This window comes from Rhinolophus ferrumequinum, chromosome 9, assembly GCF_004115265.2.
Source record: "Rhinolophus ferrumequinum isolate MPI-CBG mRhiFer1 chromosome 9, mRhiFer1_v1.p, whole genome shotgun sequence".
NCBI lineage: Eukaryota > Metazoa > Chordata > Mammalia > Chiroptera > Rhinolophidae > Rhinolophus > Rhinolophus ferrumequinum.
In genome coordinates, this window is record NC_046292.1 from 73966461 (window position 1) to 73972460 (window position 6000).

The window sequence follows — 6000 nt, forward strand, 5'->3', positions numbered from 1 at the left end:
AACAAAATATTCAGGAGATCACTTCCTAGAGTTATTATAAAGTTCAAAGATACATGCTTTTTGTTTACCTATAAGATGCTTAGTATATGTCGCATTCATCATTTTTAGATGGCACATAAAAATATTTAGATTTTCTTCCTATATAAGTTTATTTGAAACAACTTGGTACATTGTTCTGATTTCAGTGATTCAAACTAATCCACATCAACGAAGAGTTTTAAATAACCAAGACTATAAAATGTGATACTTACAGTCAAGTTACTGAGTATATTTGGTTATAATTTAAAAATTAGCATCATATTGAATAATTTAAAGGAATTTATCACTTTAAACTTTGTAATTACAAATTATTATATTAGTAGTTGATATATAAATGATACAATTCCCTCATTAAAATAAATGTTGTCACAAACATAAAATTTTGGATACATCTGGGGAAACTTTTCCCATTTTAATGTTGACTTATTTAATATTTTTCTTCTTAACATTATCATTGCTAGGCAACTATCTGCTGGTAAATTACAAATAAAAAGCAATACCTTAACATTCTCATCAAAAATGTCCTAAGGGTAAATGAATATCATCACCTTCATCAAACTAAATAATCACTCAGATGTTGCTAAATTACAGATCTAGAAAATGAAAATCCAGGACTTCAAACTTCATTACACAACGATATGCTATTCTTCCAAGTGTTGTTTATATTAACTGTGAGTTTTCTATTTAAGTAAAGATCATTCTATAAAAACTAATATCAGAAAACGTGCAATAGTTCTTGATTTCCTCATCAAGAAACTACTGAACCATCACTTTCACACTATAGCTGAAAAGTGAGTAACAAAATTTTTAAAAACTATATCTAAGTCTACTCATCATTGATAGCATGGAAAATAGCGAAACTGAGTAAATCAATTCTAGAAACTTGCTATTATCTCAATTTACTGAAATTTCTGTAAGGAAATAGAAGGTCCACATATTCCAAGATGAAGCGATGACCTTTTAGCAACATGCTTACACGTAGTAAGACTTAACAAATGTTTGTTGAAGTGAATTAATCCTCACTTAACTGGATAAAAGAATTCAATAGAACATGTTTTTAAAGTAGAAAAAACACATTTAAATATGTGAAAACTTCTATCCAAATTGAACATTTCAGTGAATATTTTTGGTTAACGTGGCTTGAAACTTGTAAGGCAGTCAACGAAGAAAGTTGGAAGTATCAAAACATCACTAGTTCATTGTGAATGGTAATAATAGTACCTTTTACAGATGTTTAGCCCTCTGTTAAGTTTTTTCCTACATATACGCTTTTTAAAAATATATTCCCCAGAACAACCCATGAGAAAAGTGTTATAATCCCCACTTATAAATCACGAAACTGAGACCCAAGGAAATCAAGTAACCTGGCCAAAGTACCATAGTGAATAGTTGCCTGGGCTGAGATTCAAATTCAGGTATGTTTCATGCCCAAGTCTGTTTCTCAGCCTCTGAGCCCAACTCTGTGTGGCCATTAGAATAAACTCAAATATATTTACTTCAGACATTTGTAGGTAAAACACTTGATGAGAAACAATACTGCATTTTTCCACCCCCAAAAAAATATCTCAGCAGATAAACTTTTGTTGAAAACATTTGAGGACCTCTGACATTTCCATATATCTATCATACTTTGCCAAAAGTGTACTTTATAGAAAATTAAAACATATTTCCTAAACTAATATTCCCTGAGCTAAGAATTCATACAAAATAATTATTAATACACATGAAGTTATCCACATCAGTAACTCTATTATTCAACAAATTAAAAATAAACTTCACAAGAGAGGATATACCTTAATTATAGGAGCAATCGGTAAATCAAACAATGTTAAAGCTAAAAGATTTCTTAAAGTTTCTTGAATCTAACCTTCATTTTATAGATGATCAACTAAAGTCCAAAATGATTAAGCAGTTTGTTTATACAAGTTTATACAACCAGAAAGAAGCAAATCTTAATACATTTTACTTATAACAGAATAAAAATATTTGCAATTCCCAATTATCTTCTTTGACCAGACCTTAACATTTTTCAATTAAAGTAATGTATCAAGGATATTCTCCCTCTGTAAGATTGAAAAGCACTTTGAACTTGAATCATTTTGAGAATCAAATCTTTCAACTTAAATCATTTCAAAGCACCCTATTTTAAACAAAGAAAACTCTCACTTTCCATGGCAAACAAGGAAAGTTAAAGCAGGAAAGTAAATACTGCATCAAAATACTTTTATATTACCAACAGTATTTACGTGAACTTTTAATTGCTTTCTCACAGAGATGAACAAAAATGAATTGTAAGACTTAAAAGAAGGAATATAAGACTCTTAATGAACACTATAAAAACTTGATGTATACCATAAAGACTAAACAAATTTACAGCTTTTTTGTTATTACATAGTCAAGTTTTTATTCTGTTAGAACTTGTACTTTACATTGACTCCCACTTACTAGAAATTCATTTATCTCTGGTTACTTCTGGATTTTGTTTACTAAAATGAAATTTCAAAAGTGAAAAAAAATAATGCAAACCACAAAAGTTCTGCTGATATAGAAACATTTACTGAGATAGCTAAAACCAAAATCAATGATAAATAAAATAGGACATTTGCCTCTTGGGGCCATCATCGTTACATAACTTTCCTTAGTGACAACAGAATCCACATTTATATGCACGCTAATGTTGAAGAACACATTGTAAAATTAATGAGATTTCATCAGAAGTACCCAAATCTTCATTCCAAATGAAAATGAATCTACAAAAACCAGTTCAAAACAAGGAAACCAAATGTCATAAATCACTTTCATCAGGCAACAGCTCAATATAACTAGACAATTCTCTAATGGCATTAGCACCCGCCCAAAAATGAAGCGCTTATAGAGTATTTGAAAAGAAAAGTACCTTCCTTAAGGTGGAGAATTCCCAGTGATCAAACTGTAGTAATCCACACAGGGAAGCCATCATCAAAAATCCCAACACTTTAACTTTTATGTAACTCCAAACGAAGAAGTTCGATCACTTTTCATCCAGGAATGACATGATGTTGTATCGGTACTTCCATAATGTTCACTGATAGAAAGATCCCGTAAGTACAATGCACTGCTTGATGCTTTCTGGATGCTGATAAGAATAATTACACCTGTACAATTGAAATTAATTAACATTAGATTCCAAATTACTCCACACTCAGTTTCTTTCAAAATAAATAACTATAGCATTAATATATTGCAGTCGTTGACATGAAAATTCAAAACTACATAGTTCTGGCACTTGAATCCTTTTTAGTTGCAAGTTTTAATAAAGGATACTACTATGCTAAATCGTAACTTTTAAGATGTTAAAAGAGATGGTGTTTGGATTTCCTCCAGTTAGTAACAGCACGTTTAGTTTGATGTTTCATATGTCTTGTCAAACTGAAAAGGCGGGTAAGTCCAAGGGTGTGAGGAAAGCCTCCAGCTCTGGGGTGGGGAGAGGAGAGGACAGTGGAGACAGTGATAAATTACACTGGTATTTGGAAAGATCCCATAAAACATACCTGAAGATAACAACCTAAATTTGCATTGTCGAATTCAAAAAGCCTCTTCTACACATTCCTAATAATTCAACACATCCTAACAGCTACAGCATACGTTTGCCCACCTTCAACTAACTCCCAGATGCTGTCCCTAAACGTCTGTTAACCGTAAAGTGACAGGACAAGACGAATAAACAATTTTTGCGGTAAAGTGGAAAAGCACTGAAAGAAATTTCATATAAAGTGGAGATGTTTACTAGTTGCGCAGGGATTCCCTCATTTGAGCAAGACCCAACCTAGAAACACTGCGAAGCTTAGCTACTTGGGAAACAAAGTTAGGGAGTCTCCCTTTACCTATCCACACGGAGGAGACTGAGCTGCCTCTGCACCCACAGGAGCAGCAACAGCCATCCCTCTTTGGGGCGGGCGTGGCAGATAGAAACAAAAGGTTAAAACACAAAAGGCAGGAGGAGGGCAGGGTCTGAGGAGCTTTGGGGGCTCATGTTCCACTTTCTATTCAAACATACTGAAATGGGAGGGGGGGTAAAGTGAGAGAGGTGATGATGGATCGTAAGAACAGTATGGGTTATTCTGGGTGGGTGGTGAAATTAAAGGGGCCCACGGGATGGCCTACTCTAACCAGTGGTCCAGGCCCCATCCCTCCATCCCTGCATCTCTGACAGTTGGAAACCTGTGGCTTCGCCCACCTACCCTAGCCTCAAAGAAAACTTTGGGAACTCTTACCTGTTTGCTCTAAGCCCCTGGACCACAAACACAAGAGTCCACTCCCCTTCAACTCAAACCTCTTCTGCATTCTATTGTTGCAGCTTTGGCATTGTGCGTTGGATCTGCTGAGCACTCCACAGACAGTTAAGTTATAAAACGGTGAGGAAACGACCCCCAGCTCCGTATCTCTTTCTTTTGCATGACAAAGTTTGGGCAGGGTGGGGGTGAGACTGGACAGACCCCATCGATTTCAGCGTGTTTTCTCCCGTGTGCGCGCCGCTGGGAGGCAACGAGGCAATGCCCCTTAATATGCCCTTTCTCCCGCCCCAGCTCCTCACAGAGAGAGGCACTTGAGAAAAATGCCTGCCTGGCTTTTGCCTATTAAAAATGAACAAATAAAACCATCTGGGCAAGTTCGTTAAAGAACAAAAGAGAAGGCAGCGGGGGGAAAGGAGGTACAACTTTCCAGCTAAACTTCGTCACTGGACGACTCCTCTATTCTCCAAGGGCGGAGAGCGGGGCGCATTAAGGGGGACAGAGGTAAACAAGACAACAGTCTCCACTCACCTTCTTCCCACTTGGTCACACTTTTCAGAGACGTTCCCCTGTTGCAGTCCGCGAGGCGCGCGGACACTTTCGTGTGGCCTGACAGCGCAGAAAGTCGAGGCTGCAAAGTTGCTAGAGGGAGATACCCGGGCGTCCGGGGCGAGGGGAGGAGAGTTCATCAGAGTTCCCCCCTTTGTTCCCAGTCCCGGAGCAGACAAAGAGGCGGCGAGCGGCGGCAGGTTCTCCCTCTCACCCCTTCTTCCTCTCCCCTCCCCTCCCTCCCTCCCTCCCTCTCCGCCCCCTCCCTCCCCGCATCTCCCGCCCGGCTGCGAACCTCTGAGGCGCCGGGCCGCTCAGTCCCCAGCTTCACGCCACTCGACCCGACCCTGTCCTCCCACCACCTCGCTCCAACTTTCCCGGGAGATGCCGGTCCTGGTCCCCTCCATGACGCCCCCTGCCCAACGTGCTCACGTCTGCGGGGGGGGGGTCGGGGGGGTGAATCTCCAAAATCATTGTTTCCGGGAGATGCGCCTCTTTGTTCGCACTTTCCCTGCCAATCAACGTGAACAATCCACTTTGGCATCGAGTTTCTGCCAGTTTTTTCATCATCCCAAGAGACAAAATGTGAAGGGCAGGGGGTCAACCCCAGAAGATACCGGCAGTTATACAATCGGAGGTGGAACTCACCCCCAGCACTCTATCCTTGTTTCTCCACCCAGATTCACCCCTCCACCCAACACACCAAAACAACTCAGAGGGGCTCCAAGAGGGAACACTCTTCTCCCCCACGTACCACACCATGCGAGCCCTTGGGAGACCCCTCTAATCCTCAGGACAAAGCCCACCTCCAGCTACCTGTTGCTACTGGTGCTGCGCAACTTGGTCCAGGGGCTCAAGGGCGGCTCCCCACCTGAAGCATCGCGCCCAGCTATCAGACCCCGAATTTGCCCGTCCTCAATCTGGGACGGCAAGACTCTGGATGACCTCGCTCCCTCTGACCCTGGAGCCAAGCCCTCCTCGACTGTTCTCTTCCCTAGGCCACCGCCTTATCTTTGCCCCAAAGATCTGGCTCGGGTCCCAGGCCGCCTTCCATCCTCTACCCGCTGGCGCTGCTGGTCCCGCCAAGCATCGCCCTGTCCATCCCCTCCCCCACTGCCCCGCCCTAAGCAAATTGAGTGTC

The 6000-nt window shown here is 40.6% G+C and overlaps 1 long non-coding RNA gene across 4 annotated transcripts in view; it reads right to left on the bottom strand.

Annotated features, from left to right (window-relative positions):
• Positions 1 to 5060, bottom strand: part of LOC117027768 (uncharacterized) — a 383724-nt gene extending 378664 nt beyond the window's left edge. For all 4 annotated transcript variants that reach the window (XR_004423962.1, XR_004423961.1, XR_004423960.1 and 1 more), the window contains exons 1-2: positions 4842 to 5060; positions 2936 to 3173 (exon numbers count right to left, since the gene is read on the bottom strand). This is a non-coding gene — a long non-coding RNA (uncharacterized LOC117027768). The remainder of the gene's footprint in view (positions 1 to 2935; positions 3174 to 4841) is intronic.
• Positions 5061 to 6000: the final 940 nt, after the last annotated feature.